This window comes from Mandrillus leucophaeus, unplaced genomic scaffold (assembly GCF_000951045.1).
Source record: "Mandrillus leucophaeus isolate KB7577 unplaced genomic scaffold, Mleu.le_1.0 Scaffold116, whole genome shotgun sequence".
NCBI lineage: Eukaryota > Metazoa > Chordata > Mammalia > Primates > Cercopithecidae > Mandrillus > Mandrillus leucophaeus.
In genome coordinates this window covers 3,506,819-3,524,799 of record NW_012099876.1, presented here as the reverse complement: position 1 = coordinate 3,524,799, position 17,981 = coordinate 3,506,819, and the positions used below count along the sequence as shown (strand labels likewise).

Here is a 17,981-nt window from a genome sequence, read left to right as displayed (position 1 = left end):
CAGCAACTCCACTTCTCTGTATACCCAAAATAGTTCAAAACAAGGACTCGAACAGAGTATTGCATATCAATGTTCACAGGAGCATTATTCACGACAGCCAAAAGGGGTGACAACCCAAATGTCTGTTGACAGATGAATGAATGGATAAACAAAATGTGGTAGATATTATTCAACTTTTAAAAGGAATGAAATTCTTATACATGTTACAACATGGATGGACCTTGAAAACATTATGCTAAGTGAAATAAACCAGAGACAAAAGAACAAGTCTTGTGTGATTTCACTTATATGGGGAACCTGGATAGGCAAAGTCATAGAAACAGAAAGTAGATTTGAGGTTACCAGGGGCTGGAGGGAAGGGGAGTTATTGTTTAATGGGTACAAAGTTTCTATGTGAGATGATTTAAAAAAGTTCCAGAAAGGAATAGTGGTGATGGTTGTACAACATTGTGAATTGACTTAATACCACCAAATTTTATACTTAGAAATAGTTAAAATGGTAGATTTTATGTATATTTTACCACAATATAAAAGAGTTTAAAACAATAAGCATTTATTCAAATTTAAAAGAAAAAAACATACAACCCTATCAAACGTGGGCAAAGAACATGAACAGACACTTCTCAAAAGAAGACATTTATGTGGCCAACAAGCATATGAAATAAAGCTCAACATCACTGATCATTAGAGAAATGCAAATCAAAACCACAATGAGATACCATCTCACACCAGTCAGAATGGTGATTATTAAAAAGTCAAGAAACAACAGATGATGGCAAGGCTGTGGAGAAATAGGAATGTTTTTACACTGTTGGTAGAAATATAGATTAGTTCAACCATTGTGGAAGACAGTATGGTGATTCCTCAAGGATCTAGAACCAGAAATAGCATTTTACCTAGCAATCCCAATACTAGGTATATACCCAAAGGAATATAAATCATTTTATTATAAAGATACATGTGAGTATATGTTTCTTACAGCGCTATCTATAATAGCAAAGACATGGGATCAACCCAAATACCCTTCAATGATAGACTGGATAAAGGAAGTGTGATATGTATACACCATGGAATACTACACAGCCATAAAAAGGAATGAGATCACGTCTTTTGCAGGGACATGGATGAAGCTGGAAGCCATCATCCTCAGCAAACTAACACAGGAACACAAAACCAAACACCACATGCTCTCACTCATAAGTGGGAGCTGAACAATGAGAACACATGGACACAGGGAGATAGGCCAGGAACAGAACACACACTGGGGCTGTGGTGGGGGGAGGGAGAGCATCAGGATAAATTGATAATTCATGCAGGGCTTAATGCCTAGGTGAGGGGTTGATAGGTGCAGCAAGCCACTATGGCACATGTTTACCTATGTAATAAAACTGAACGTCCTACACATGTATCCTGGAACTTAAATTTTTTTGAAAAAAGTATTTATTGTTTCTCACAATTCTGCAAGTTGGCAGTTTGGCCTGTACTTGACCCATGTTTCTTCTAGCCTCATCAGGGCTCACTCACATCAGCTTCTGAGTTGGCTAGAAGCTGGCTGGCCTAGCATGGCCTCAGCCGGAAAGACTGGTCTCTGTTCCTTGTGTCTCTCATCATTCACCAGGCTAGTACAGACTTGTACACATGGTAACCAGGCAGGAGTCAAAGCTGCACAGCCTCTAGAAATGTAGAGTTGAATAAGCACAGCATCATCTCTGCTGTATTCCATTGGCCAGAGCTAAACCGGAAGTCAAGGGAAAGGGAAACAGACTCCATCTCCTGATGGGAGGAGCCGCAGAGTCACACTCCAAAGGACATGTATACAGACAGGAGAGGAGAATTGGAACCACTTTGGCATCAACCTACTCGAGTTTGGGTTTGACATTGTTAAGAAGGTGTCAGGACACCAAATGGCATGTGGCAGGATGTACTCATGTAAGTAACCTAGGATTTGTTCATGTAAACGGTCAGTGCTTGTTTTAGGAATTTAAAAGTGAAGGAAAGCATATACAAACCTCAGTTCACGCATATAATTTTGTCTCCCAGTAGGTAAGCACCCGTCAGATTGTTTTTCAATCAAGCCAGCTGCTTTGCACTTTGTGGGAGCTGTAACTATCTGGATTAGCTGAGATATGGAGCTGAGACATGGAGAGAACCTTCAAAGCAACAGAATTTTGAAGCTAGAAGGGTGCCAGGGAAACTCTCTCAGTACAGACAAGGACCATAGCCCCAGCAGGGGAAAGTGATTTGGTGAAGGCCTCATAGTTGACCCAGACGAAACTTGGACTAGAATCCAGATTGTCAGATTTATAATCCAGCACTCTCTCTCCGACACGGTGCTGATTTCATTTTCCCTGGAACATGTAAACCCCAGTTCAGCCACCAAGGGAACACAATCTATTCTTTGAGACTTTGCAACTAAGAGCATGCTCTGCAGCCAGCAGTATTAGCCTCACCTAAGAGCTTGTTAGAAATTCAGAATATTGAGCCCTGTACCAGACCTGCTCCCTTGGAGGCTGCTGTTTAAGGAGACGCCTGGGGCATTTATGTGCCAGGTAGGGTTTAATATGCACTGCATTAGGACACTGATTTTCAACCTCAAATACTCAGTGGAATTGCCTGGGAGAGGTTTAAAACTACCACTGCCTAGTCTTTACCCCAGAGATTCTTATTTATTAAATATTTGCTCTTGGGTGCAGTCTGGGCTAAAGGATTTTTGAAAGCTCCTCAAGCCACGATTTCTCTATAGTCTATTTCTAAGATGCTGAAGACATTGGCAGCTTTTTATATGGTTTTTCTCTCTGTGCAGTGGAGTAGTATTTTCCTAAGGAGTAAACAGCCTTCAGAAGACCCTAGTTGATGAACCTGCTCCAGCATCCTGGGTCAGATGTAGGATCAAGGGATTTTAAAGTTGCTGACTATTTAAATATGTTTTCACAAGGGAGGAAGTTAAAGACCAGAAGTGGTCATTGAGAGGAACTTTTTAAAAATCAACTTTGTTTCCCAAGTGGGATAGCATTAATGTACAATGAAATTTCATATAATAAAGGTGTGGCAAATTATATAGTTCAACAGTGAATGCCAAGAAACATGTAAATCATGGAAGAAAGAAGAGACAGAAGGGAACGCAAATAGACTACAGGCCTTACACATGAACAAAATCAATAGTTAAACTATAAATTTGATTTTTTTTTAAGCCTCTGGGGAGTCCAGTTGAAACAGTTACTAGATTTCTATCAGCAGAAAAGGGGAGTGGGAAAAGCAGAATTTCCTGTAGGAGAGCCAAGCTTTCTAATTCTAATTTGTAAATAAATGTGTCATGAGGCCTTTCTAGGGAGACACTTAATGAAGTAGCGAACGATGTCTTCAAGAACATGCCTGGGCCAAAAACACCCCTGGATTTTATGTCTCTTGTAGTGTCTTTTGTTAAATCTGTGGTGTTTATGTGAAAACAACTGATAGAATACAGTTTTGGAAACAGGAAAGATAATGTTGTTTGAGTCTCTTCTGATGTGTTTTTATTGCTTTAAGATATAACTAAGCTTTATCTAAGATATAACTAAGAGAAGAGGAGCTTCAATTTGGCAAGGCAGCTTGGAGAGGAAAGAAGTGGATTATCTCTCTTCATTGGTACAAGGGTTCCTGCTGTTCTGTTAGTATCATTGAGGGAGTCAATGGGATTATTCGGTAAACTCTTTTCAGAGTCCTGCATTCTGGACTTAAACTTGCCCTCTTGGATAAACACATGGGATAATTACACTCCATCATTCAGTCACAGAATGCATTCTAGGAGCATAATGTCCAGAGGTGCCCTTGGCGTTGTGAATCAATCATTTTTCCCTTTCTGTTTTGAATTACTGTTTCTTTTTCTATTAAATGAAAGAATGACCCTATTAATCTGGAGTTTAGGGGCTAGATTTTTTTTTTCTTCCATACCATCTCTCTCTCTCTCTCCATATATATATACACACACACACACACACATATATGTATAATACATACATACACATATATGTATATGTATATATATACATATATACACACACACATCTAAATACACCTAAATATACATATATCTAAATGTATGTGTATATGTGTTTATATATATCAGTAAGCTCTCTCTGTAATAAATATATGATTTTATATATACACAAAGGGAATGGACTAATTTTAAAATCCCTATTGAGTTGAAATGGTTTGGGTCATGAAAAGGGGACCTTAGGAGTAAGGAGTAAATCAAAGGCAAATGGTTGTTGACCAAAATTAGGGCTGTCGAGGCAGAAGTTGATAAAAAAGGTTTATTAGAAGTCAAATGTGAGAACTGACCTGGGAAAACACACCAGCAAAGTTGGGAATGATCCAATGTCTGTTACAAGTTGGAATATTTTATAAGAAAGTTTGGGAGAAAGGAGAAGGACTCTCATATCAGAGTTGTCTTTTTTCATTGGAGGGTACAATACAGGGGTTATTGTCATTGTCTACAGATTGCATGATACAGGCTAACACATCTATGTGCAAGACAATCAGTGAAACTTCCTGATTCAGTTACAAACCAGCAAAACTTCATAATTCAGAAACAAATCAGCATCCTTTTCAATGTCAGTAGGTTACACATTAATCAGTGTGTCAACAAGTAAAGGAACTCGGATACAATTCTTTACTCAGGGATAGGATGTTGCCAATGAATCACAAGATCTCCCCAAGGCAGACTAATTTGGAAGTCTGCAAATGTGACCTGCAGGTTGTCTTGGTCGACCCGTGCTGTCCAGACTTTAATGTACATATTAATTACCTGGAGGTTTTGTTAAAATGCAGATTGTGATTCAGTAGATCTGGATGGGGCTGCAATTCTGCATTCCTGACAAACTTCCAGGTGATGGTGATGCTGCTGGCCTCAGGACCAAACTTTGAATGGCAGGAGAAGTTCTAGCAATATGATTCCCAAACTTGGCTGCCCATTGGAATCCCCTGAAGAGCTGCAGAAATTACTGAACCCTAGAACCATGATCAGAGATGTAATTGGTCTGGGAAGAGACCTTGGCCTCCACCCTGATGATTCCAATGTGCATGACCAGGAGCCACTGCAATTGAAGCTGCCAGATGAAGCAGAACCTCTTACTGCCTTAGCCTGTCCTAGGGGTTATTAGAAATCCTCAAGGTGCATTCTTAAACCTTCCATTGGGTTTCAAAGGAACAAAATCTTTTAAATGTGAACACATTTCTTACCACGGAAAGAGAGAGAGAGCGATGTCCTTGGGATAAACGTCTCATTTTGCAAAAAGACAAGACATGATTTGATTCTGTATATAGCTTATCTAAATGAAAGAAATGTTGCAGAGTTAGCATTTCTGCTGTGCAAAAGGAAAGCACCTTAAGGAATCGCCACACTGTCTTCCACCATGGTTGAACTGAGTTGAATAATGAGAACAAATGGACACAGGGAGGGGAACATCACACACTGGGGCCTGTCTGGGGGTGGGGGGCAAGAGGAGGGAGAGCACTGGGACAAATACCTAATGCACGTGGGGCTTAAAACCTAGATGTAACAAACCTGCATGTTCTGCAAATGTATCCCAGAACTTAAAGCAAATTTTTTTTTTAAAAAATTAAAAAATAAAAAACGGAAAGCACCACAGACTTGCAGGTTTCTCTGGGTAAGCCAAGTTAGTACATAGGGAGGCATCAGGCTCCACTGGTGAGACTGGTAAAGAGATTGAGGATAAAGGGAGCTTAACCTACCAACTCTTTTCTTTCTTTTGATACAGGGTCTCACACTGTCGCTTAGGTTGGAGTACAGTGGTATGACTATAGCTGACTGAAAACTCCAACTCCGGGGCTCAAGGGATCCTCCCACCTCAGCCTCTTGAATAGCTGGGACCACAGGCACTTGCCACCATGCCCAGCTATTTTTTTTTCTTTGTAGAAATGAGATCTAGCTATGTTGCCCAGGCTGGTCTGGCAGTCCTGACCTCAAGCAGTCCTCCTGCCTCAGCCACACAAAATGCTTGGATAGCAGGTGTGAGCCACCTTGCCCAGCTCTGCCAACTCCTAATAGTATGAATAGCATCATTTCTTTGGCATTTGCTAAGAGTTACTGGAATATCTCAGCTACAGGCTTGTATCTCTGATTGGGTCTAAGAGATGGGATTTTCTTCCCTTCTGACCCAGCCACCCACCCGTAGCCACATCCCACAACACCTGTTCTCTCTCCCTTAGACCTTCAGTCTTTGACCTTGCCGCCTGCTCCTTACTTATCAGCACCCTCATTTAATAATCTCCTTTCAACTTAAACTGCATGGTTCATCCACATTCTAGTGCCCATTGCTACCTACCTACCTGCATGACAACTCCCTGGCAAACACCCATTCTGAATACATCCAATGTCCCACCTTTGCAGAAGCTGCCCATATTTACTGGAAAAGTCAAGCAATCTTTTGGTTTGGTGCAATTCCAGTGTATTTTGACAAAGGAATCATTTATGTGTAATAAGAGATACAAATCATAAATGTACAGTATGCCAAATTTGTGTGTATGTATGTATTTGTGTAACCACAACCAAGATCAAGATATAGAATATTTTCATCACCCAGAAAGTTCCCTTGGGCCCGATCCCAATCAGCACCTTTCCCCTAGGGGTAACTAGTATTCTGACTTTGATCACCAAAGAGAAATTAGTAATGAATGTCAAGGAATGTTTAGTAAAGCTGACTAAGGTACATGTGCTTGTTATTACATGGATATTTCATGCATAGTGGTAGGGGTTCTTCTTCTAGTGTACCCATCACCAAAATGTTGAACATTGTACCCAACAGGTAATTTTTCAACCCTCATTCCTTATCCACCATCCCCCATCCCTGCTTTTAGAGTCCCCAGAGTCTATTCTCTCCATCTTTATGTCCATGATGACCTTAATATTTAATGGGGTTAGAAGTTTCAAATTTCTGAGACATATGGAAGACTTGGATTGCAACTTTTCTCCTCTAGTTTTTGCATAGGGCATACTTTTTTCTTGGCATCTAAGAACAGTCAGTTTCTGAAATATGAAGTACAGTACATAGTTATAATATCAAATTTATATTTTAAAATGTTATTTGACTGCCTGCCGGTTTTATTTCCAGATTAACAAGTTTCTTAACATTTATTATGCCTCCAAGAGATAATTTCCACATTTGTAAAGATTGCTTGAAATGTCAGGTAAAACAACAACAACAACAGAAATTTAAATTTAGGACATGCAAAGGTAAATTTTTCTTGGCCAAATTTAAAATAAATATGCCTTATGCTATATTTAAAATAAATATGCCTTGTGCTCTATGAGAAAGCAATTAATGGTGGCCCTTAACATTGCATATTAGCAATATTTAGAGCATAATGTAATCAGTTGGTTGATTTGGGGAGGTAGTTGCAATTGATATGTAGACTACATGTTTTATTAGTTATTAAATTTTTAAATGTCAAAATCTTGAGTAAACGCAATGTAACATTTCCTTTGTTACAGAGAAAGAATTTTCAGGTTGCATTAAAGACTAATTATTTCAAAGACCGGTCAACTTATTCTTCCCCAATTCCCATGAATTCTGAGTTTTAAGCACCCTTTTTTAAAAAAACTTTGTTTCTGGAAATAGTTTATATTCTGCCCCCCATAGAATATACTTACATTTCTTTCATTGTATCTCAGAGAGTCTGGAGCTTGTCCTCCTGAGCTTTGACTGTCCTTTCTACTCCTGGGAGTTAAAGTTGAGGATGATGACAGGGTGTTGTGGTTTTCACATTCTATAGAGAGGCAGCATTTGTAACAGGTAGGTGTGAACCTTGCTTTCAGACGTTCCACCTGCCGGCTGAGTGACACTTGGAAAGTTCCTTGGCCTCTCGGAGCCTCACTTTCCTCCTTCTTATAAAGGGATAATAATGCCATACATTGGAGTCATATTATGATGATTATATATGGGAAAAATACTTCTAATCATCTTGGCACACGACAAGTGTTTAATCCATGGTAGTGACTAGAAACTCTGTTAAACCAATTTATGGATTGGTGGTAGTCATTTTATTCATCAGCTCACAAATTATTTAAAGTTCAGATCATATGGAGATGTCCCCCCATTTGGGCATGAGGGAGGAAATGATGGATTCTTGTTTATGCCCACAACACCTACTGTTGCCTAAGATGACCTTACCACCCAGCAGGAACTTGGCCAGTCTGCTTCTCAGATTGCTGTTCCAGAAAAGCTCATTTGCGAACACTGTTGGGTTGTTTATTTGGGTTGTTTATTCTAGTCAATTGACTTGGCCAACAAACTGCATTTCTTCAGGAGTGGAGAGAACTGTATCTCATGTCCTCCTCTGTCACAGAACTGCAGACAGTAAACCAAGTGATGCCTGTGGTGCCATATGATGCTCTCCCTCTAAGAAAGCACATTCAGCTTTTGGAGAGGCTTCTTTCTTTTTTTGGCACAGCCCATGAATCAAGTACTAGAAGAGTTTTCCCTCCAAAGATGAGACCTGTATGTCTAGATCAGGGTGCAGCAAACTTTTTCTGTAAAGGACATGATAGTAAGTATTTTACACTTTGTAGGCCATATGGTCTCTCTTGCAACTCAACCCTACCATTGTGGTGCACAAATCTAGCCATACACTCACCATATGTAAATATTGACAAAAACAGGCAAAGGGCCATGAGCCACATAGCTTGCCGACTTCTGCTCTAGGTCAATTCTGCTCAATGCAAATAAGATGCAAGCCACATATTTAATTTTACATTTCCTAGTAGCACATTAAAAACAATTCTTGGCTCATACCTGTAATCCCAGCACCTCAGGAGGCTGTTGCATGAGATCACTTGAGGCCAGGAGTTTGAGACTACCCTGGGCAACATAATGAGACCTCCTCTGTACAATTTTTTTTTAATCAATCAGACATTTTGGTACATGCCTGTATTCCTAGCTACCCAGAATAACTTGAGCCCAGGAGTTTGAAGCTATAGTGAGCTGTGATTGCACCACTATACACCAGCTTGGATGACAGAGCAAGACCTTGTCTTCAAAAAAAATTTTTGTAATATATTAAAACATCTTGATTTTTAAAGATAAAATGTTTTTAAGTCTTAGAATAGAAACAGACAGATGCCTTACCTTTATGAGTAACCTAAATTTGCTGAGACCAGCCTAGCCAACATGGTGAAGCCCCATCTCTACTAAAAATACAAAACTAACTGGGCATGGTGATACATATCTGTAATCCCAGCTACTTGAGAGGCTGAGGCAGGAGAATCGCTTGAACCTGGGAGGTAGAGGTTGCAGTGAGCCAAGATCACACCATTGCACTCCATCCTGGGCAACAAAAGTGAAACTCCATCTCAAAACAAACAAACAAAACAAACAAACAAACAAAAACCCAGAAATTGGCTTTTTGGATTCCATGTGATTAAGATTATTACATAATTTGTTAAAAAGGGATTTTCTGATTAGAATCCCTTACCACTACCTCCACTCTGAAATATGTTGCCTGAATTCTCTTATTTTCCAGTGATATGTGATTCTCAAATGTTCACCCAATTACCCCACCCACTGTTGTTACCAAATGAAAGATATATAGAGAGAACTGAAAGAAAATAGATGAAATATCTATTGATAATATCAAATGAAAATATTTATCGAAAATATCTAATGATATTACAAAATCCAAACAAGAGTTACCATTTCTTCCTACAAGGATCTAAGTAGATCAAATCTGTTTGTTGTGATTATGTTCCCTGATGTTTCCAGCTACCTCCCTTAATAAAAACAAGGAAGCCGGTTCTTTACCAACAGGGTAAGAATTTAGATAGACAGTTTAAAAGTGCATACATTCTGAGAGAATCTTGGTTTATACTTCAGTTGTGGAAATATTTAGCTTATTAACCTCCTGAGCTGTATTTACCCGAAAGACAAAATGAAACACATGTTTGAGGCACACAGAAGATATTGCTTTTGAAAAAGAGATGTGAGGTCCTATTAGGGCAAAGCTGTTAATTACACACTTCATTATTGTCAAGGTTAATACAGTCTGTGAGAGCAGAGGCACTTTTTCATCTCTTTTCGGGGAACAAGGGGAGACAGCTGTTTTCATGGACAGATCCATTATAGCTTATCACCAGCCAACAGCCTGCGGAAGGAGCACTATGAAATATGGCCACTGTCACTGGGAGCCTGAACAGATGCTGAGATGGTCCAGGGTACAGTGAAAGACAATGAGCACCATGGCTTCAAACTCAAATAGATTGGGTTGCATTGATTTTTAATGCCTGGAGGTTCCGTGGTATAAAATCCACCAATCCTCTTGCAGTTACTGTATTATATCTCTATAAAAATGCACAATTTTGCTTTAATAAACATCAGAGACAGATAATAATAACTAGTGGTTCTTCTGTTTGGAAGCCTGGTTAAACCATGCTGGAAAATTCTGCATGTTTGAATTTTCATTATTACTGCTTTGCCACTTACGATTCTATAAAGTGAAACCTGTATCAGCAAAACAAATACTGCCTTGGTTCTGATTTAACTGGTCTTCTTTTCTTTTACTTTTTTAGGTGGGGCAACAGTTTGTTTTTAACAAATATTTACATTTTGCAAGCCCCTGATTATTAACACTGAGTTAATAGTTTTCATTGAAACAGAAGAGTGTGTGCTTTATTTAAAGTGTGATACATTTATACCATCAACAAACATTTTCAAATGTTAAATATGAAAATGAAATCCAAGAAAAGACTGTCTTAGGACATGCCTTAGTTTCTTTGCCCTTTTGTTTGTTTGGTTGGTTGGCTTTTAGATTTTACTTTCATTTTTTTACTGTTGGTTGATTAAAATTTCTTCTTTCCAAATGTTTGTAACCACATCACATCTTTTGTAGTGTTCAGATTTTGTTCATCAATAACTCTAAGGCTTATAGCCTTATAGTAAGGGCATGATGCTAAAAAACAGGTGTACCAAAATGTGAAATACATGAAAGTCATCGTTTTGGTTAAGCTGAAGAAATGTTTCATCTTCATAGGGAATGAGAAAATGAACACGCAATTCCCAATGTATATATATAGTGTAAATATACTTAGTGCTATGTATGTATGTATAGAACACAATACATATAGTACATTTAACACTATATTATATATAGTTAAGAAAATGGTTGTTTAATACAATTGTATATTTGCATGTATATACATATAATGCTGACTCTTCTTGTACAGAAAAGTATACCTCAGTCTAACTTTTTTATTATAAAGGTAACCCTGGTTGTAGAAGATCTAGAAAATGCATTAACCCCATTGTATACACAGTGTAACCCTCAGACCAGCATCATCCTCATCACCTGAGATCTTTTTGGAACTCTAGCATCCCAGGCCACACCTAGACCTACTGAATCAGAGTCTCCCTTTAACAAGATGCTTGGGTGATTTGTGTGCACTTTAAAGTTTGAGAAGCACTGGACTAAAATATAAATCACCCTTAGCCTTCCCACCCTGAGATGACAGCGGCTATCAACATTTTACTATATTTCTATCAACTTTTCTTTTCTATACCTATCTTTTCATTTAAATCTTGAAAGTCTAACTTGGTTAACTTTTCTGACTCATACATTACATTTTTAAGAAAAATAACTATAGAATGTTGATTATTAATTTGAAAGTATTCTACTTTTTAGATCTCGGAAGGAGTATTTATGTAACAATTGTAATTAATTTGAGATACATCTGTTTAAATTCAAGAAATATGTATTTTGTATCTAAAGTTACTAATAGTACTTTAAAGTCTCCCACATCAATTATCCCTTTTTTCCCCACCATATAAAGCTAGATTTGTTTCTTCTAGCTGTTGTTTGTAACTTCCTTTCTTCTTCATTTATTATCAACCTAAATTTAAAAGTAAAATTTACCACCACCGCTCCCCATCCCACCCTAGCCAATAGTTAAGTGACTAGCACTTAAAGTACTTTGTATATGTCAGGAATCATGCCAAGTTTTTTACACATATTACTGTGTTAAATAATCACATTAACCCTGTGAGGTAAGGATCTAGTCTCAATGATTTATGGATTAAGAGACAGTGGCTAAAAAAGATTAGATAACACTTAATATTACCTATCTCATAAGTGCTATAAGCCTAAGATACAAAATAATGATAATAAATACTACATTTTTAAGCAATGTTTCTTATAAATTGGTAGTCTTTATCGTTTCTTCTAAATAGCATTTAGCTCATAGCAGTATTAATATTTTCTCTGTATATGTGGTGACAAGTGCACAGAAACAGCAGGTCCCCAGTTCTGAGGCCGCATATTAATTTGTATGATGAAATAGTGACCCTCTATTCTCCTATAGAAATGTTAATGAACACACTTGGGAGACAAAAATCCCTATGAAATTGTTATTTATTCCTTTTGTTTATTAATTTCCTAAATATAAGATATTTATAGCACAATTAGTGACAGAAAAAGCTCTATTTAATAGGCCTTCATTATGTTGTTCTTAGTGGTTTAAAAATATTTATAGATAGTATAGGCCTAGACACATAGATACTATAGTTCTCTTTTTTAATCCATCTACAGATATTTTAGGATAAATAGATGCCTCTTTTTGACATGTAAATTTTATTATTTCAGTATTTCTCAAAAATGAACTATTAGTTTAAAGTCTACCCAATCAACTCATGAATGAAATTGGAAGGGTTTTAGTGTAAAAATAGGGAGATTTAAGGGACCCAGAACTTCCAAAGGAGGTATTCAATAATGCTCTTATCTCAAAAGAATCACACAGGGAAGGTTTTTTTTTTTCCTCCTAAATTATCTGTAGTGATAATTTACCTTGTAGTGAATTTCCAACACTAACAGTCTACCCCCCGTCATAGCCAGCCATTAATTTGTGAAGATGAACTAATAGGTTTTTTGGACATAAATTCCAAACAAATAATTGGGATACTAATTCGATATGAGCAGTGAGCCTTTCTTCTGTATTCACAATTGTCATCCCGACCCCAAAGATGGTAGCATCTTAAGGCATACAGATCACCTGTGAGCCTCAGTCATCCAGTAAATGATGAGCTGGTGATTATCTCTTTTTTCCCTCCCTCTAGTTACATCTATTGCTTCCTCCTAGATGTGCTTCATAGTTCTCTTCTTCCAGAAACTTTCCCTAGACTTTTAGCTTTTCTCTGGTCGTTTTAAAAATAATCTTCATGCTTTCCCTAGCCTTCATTGATGAATGTGTCAAAATTTTCTAAATTCATATAATATTTACACATTTCTGTCATTGAGGGCATTAGGATGTTTTAAAATTGTTCTGTAGCCCCTCCTTCCATCTGCATCTACAATTCCAGGGGGAAGGGGATCACTAAATACCATCAAGTGATAATATCTCTATTACCAATAAGAGAACGGGTAATGAAATAGAGAATGAAATTAAATCACATAGCAAGTGTGTACTGAAATTGAAATTGGAATCTAGAATTATCCGTATTCCGTACATTCAACAACTAATTTCTGAGAGTGGAGTGCATGATAGAAATATGCACCGCAATGACCAATGGCCAATTTGCTGGGTCATGATGTCACACACCAACATTGCATTGCTTACTGGTACTATTTTGTTTAGCTCAAAAGAGTCTAAAGCGTACCATAGAAAGAGACCTAGACTGGGGGAAAGGAGACTTGGGTTCAAATCCCAGGTTTGTTAAATATTGTTGGCAAAGTCAACTCCAGGTTTCAGGTTGTACTCAGTAAAAAGAAGAGGTGACCTAGACTCTTTCCGAAGTTCAGATGCTGGAAATGATTCCATAGTACCAGATTGAGTATTTTGTGTATTCAGAGATGGGAAGGCATGGGGGGCAGACAAGAAAAAATAATTGGAATATTGTTTAAGATGGATAGAATTTAAAGAAATAATATTTTTCTAGGATATAGAGTTAAAGGTAACATTGAATACGGAAAAATCTAATATAGTTAAGTATTGTTTATTGAGTTCAGAGAAAGTCTAGATAAGATAAGATTTTTGCTAAAGGACTACCTGAGTAGGTCCAGTGATTCAGAAGTCCCTTTAAAACCTTGGTGTCCCTCACACTCATTACCCATGTGGCACTTCTGTCAACACAAATGCCTGGGATTAAATATACCAGGAAGCTACTTTTGGAGGAACCATGAATTCCTGATAACATTTTGTTTGAGTAACCTGCCTTTTGTTCATAAAGAGAGAGAGTAGAAAATGTGCAAGAGTGTAATTTCTGTCCAAAAGGAAATACTTTTAGTTGATACACTGTGATATAAACAACCTGTTTCTGTTTTCTTTAAAAACAGTGCAAGACGTTATTGAATAGGAAAGGAGGTCAGAGTTTAAATCCATAGAAGGTAGCAGAGCAGATGTCTAAGAGGGCTTGAAAGCCACCCTGAGAAAATAGAGAAGTGGTAAACAAGGCCAAGCGCGGCGGCTCATGCCTGTAATCCCAGCACTTTGGGAGGCCAAGGTGGGTGGATCATGAGGTGAGGAGTTTGAGACCAGTCTGACCAACACGGTGAAACCCTGTCTACTAAAAACACAAAAATTAGCCAGGCGTGGTGGTGGGCACCTATAATCCCAGCTATTGGGGAGGCTGAGGCAGGAGAATTGCTTGAACCCGGGAGGTGGAGGTTGTAGTGAGCCAAGATCATACCACTGCACTCCAGCTTGGGTGACAGAGCAAGAGACTTTCTCAAAAAAAAAAAAAAAAAAAAGTGGTAAACAAGGAAGATACAACTGAAATGAAATAGGAAGCTGTTGAAGTAGACTTCATATTTTTAAGGCTGAGTTGTAGCCGTTTCATCCTTTCCTGTGCCAAGACTGCTCATCTTTTCCTCTTCACAGTTATTGTTTCTCCCAAGTTAATCTGTGGGGTGAGCATGGAGGTTGTTCCTCTGAGGAAAGGTCCCAGGTTATATACATGATTCTTTCTTTCTCTAAGGGAGGCTCCAACAGAGCATCCCCTACTTTGGCAATCAATCCATCAGTTTATGCACCACCCTCAACAATGACTACATTCCATATAATGAATTCCACACTATGGAATAAAAAAGGAATAGGCAAAAAAAAGAAAGAAACTAGGCTACTAGTTTGTGAACATTGACTGTATTATGCTCAGTGAAAGAAGTCAAACTGAAAGGCTCCAGACTGTATGATTCCATCCATATGATATTCTGGAATAGACAAAACAATAAGGACAGAGAACAGATCAGTGATATCAAGGGTTTGGGGAGAGGGTAATGTTTGACAGAGGAAACTCAGGAGATATTTTTGCAGCTGGTGGCACTAATTTGTATGGCATTCTAACACTGAATGCACGATGCTTTGCACTTGTCTATACCCATAGAGCTTTGCAGCACAGAGAGTTAACTAATGTATGCAGTTTCAAAAAACAACAACAAAAAATAAACCAGAATATCAGAGGATCCTGGGATAGAATGCAGAGTGTGACCAAAGAATCCAACAGCTACACATATATGACATAACCTCATTGAAGGGGGTGCAGGAAAGAAGACACTAACTTAAGGAACTTTGGAAACAGTGCTTTGAATGGAAACTCTAAGTGTAAAGTAATTTTAAAGAACTAGACGTAAACACTGTACTGGAGCTGACAAAGTTGTTTCTCATGGTAGAGTGGGTTAATCTGAAACTGCTGAACAGTTAGCACTGAATAAGCAAATGAATGGCAGATGGTTGGGTACATGTTTTTTACTGTTACAGAGTGAAGTTACAGGTAAGTAACAAAATGGCTAGAATGAACTATGTGGTACTTGATCAGATTCAGAGACATTAATATGGATTTATGCTTAGGTTAATATAGATGCAGATGGACAGATATAATTATAGGTGTGTGAGTGTATTCATGAGTTAGTCTACAAACATATTATTTTGGAGCTCTGTTTGCTGAGGCCTGGCAGTGATACCCAGTAGCAATGAGTATTCCCGGAACCAAATCTTAATTTCTAATACTGTTGGGGTTCCTTGGAGAAATGCCTGATTTGGGGGGAAGGGCAGGGAAAATAAAAGATAAACCTGGAGCTTCTTGTAATGACAGAAAGTCAGGAAGTGCTCGAAAAATAAAAGGAAGAGGGATTGTGAAAGGGACACAGCAGGCAGCCTGAGAGAACTCTCAGTGACAGAAACTGGAACCACTTGAGCAGCAAGGCAAATAACATAGTTTTGGCTTATAACCCAAAGTATAAAATAAATAACCATGAGTCCATCCATCCTTATAGATAAATAGATAATTGAATAAGTAGGTAAATGGGAGCAAATAAGCAAGTCTGTGCAGAATAATTCCAACTACTTTATATAGATACCCCGCAACATACACACACACACCCCAGAAGACAGAGCTTAAATCCCTGCCCTTTGAGTAGAGGCTACACTTATTGACTTGTTCCCAAATAATACAATATATGGAAAGCTAGGGGAGGGGAGTGTGACCGTGTGTATAAGAAACCTGGCAAATACGACCTCACCCAGGTAGTCAGGGCTAATATCATCATTACCAAGTCATGTCGATGATATGTACCCTGAACATCATGTGATGAAATGTGACTTTACTCTCTGGTCTTCCTCTTCAAACCAAATAACCTCTGTTTAAACATGGGAAAAACACAAGAAAACCCCAACTGAGGAACATTCTGCAAAATACCTGACCAGTACTCCTCAAAACTGTCAAGGTCATCAAAAAATAAGGAAAATCTGAGACACTGTCAGAGATCAGAGGAAACTCGGAAGACATAACAAATAAATGTAACGAGCTATCCTGGATGGAACTCTGGAATGCTAGGGGAAAATTAATGAAATCTATAGGAACATGGAGTTTCCTTAATAGCAATGCAAGATATTAACAGAAGGGGAAACTGGATGAGAAGTCTATGAGAACTCTGTATTCTCTTTGCAACTTCTCTGTTAATCTAAAACTATTCTAGAACAAAAAAATGTATTTGAAAGAAAAGGGTATAGAACAAAAGCATTAGTCCAGGACTCTTTGAGAGAAAAAAAATAAAGCCTCTGTTTCACCATGGATAGATTTATAAAACATCAGCTCCAGGAAAACTTTGACTTTCTCCTCCGGTTTGAAGTCTTCTATTGTACCATCCAAGATGGTTTTGAACTCCTTGCTAGTTGCTCAAAGGCATTTTTCTCCTAAAATCCTGGAAGTTTGAAGTCACAACACTTTGTTCTTTGTTCTTTTATCCACCCCCATCATATTTTCCTGCGAATCCTGTCATTGTCAAGGAACAGCTGACGGTTTTGTAAGTGGTTTGCGACGTCTTTCGGTTCCAGGTATTCTTGTGTTATTTAGGTTCATTAAAGGGAACAATTTGTCACTAAGATCCAGGTGCAACCATCGTTACTAAGCCACCCAAAATTCAGCGATGATGTTACGCAGAAGTGTGGCCATAGCAAACAAGCTGTATAGTATAAGTATATATACTTAATAAGAATATCACATTTCATCATAAATCACACAAATAATCTTCAGGCTGTTTCCTAATTACAGTTTCAGGAAGTGCCTTCCTCATCTATAAAATTTCATAACCTCAGTTATTATGTGTCTTCCATATAAGGGTAAAAAAATGTACACCCATTTCTAGTTATGTTAATACTTGGGCGACAATGCCTTCTGGTTTTGAAAATCATCTGAATAATGAATGTAAAACAGTAATAAATATTATTCTTTATTACCAAACAGTTATAGAGTGTTAAATTGTAATTATCAGCTCATCGATAGATGGTTGGGGCTTATTATTTAGGTAGAAGAAGCAGGGGGAAGGGATTTGCCTGTAAACTGGTAAATGAAACAGTGATAGCCTATGTAGTCTCGTACGTGGCTTTTTGGTGGTTAATTGATGTCTCTATTGAGATAGGTAGGAAAAAAATTGCAATTTGAGATTATTGTCTACTATTTCATTTATTTCACCACTGCAGTTAATCGACAATTTTTTCTTTGTCATTT

General features: G+C 38.0%; 1 protein-coding gene across 3 annotated transcripts in view; it reads left to right on the top strand.

Annotated features, from left to right (window-relative positions):
- The window catches only part of PAK7 (p21 protein (Cdc42/Rac)-activated kinase 7), a 327,817-nt gene that overhangs the window by 264,778 nt on the left and 45,058 nt on the right, over positions 1-17,981 (top strand). The window lies entirely within an intron of this gene.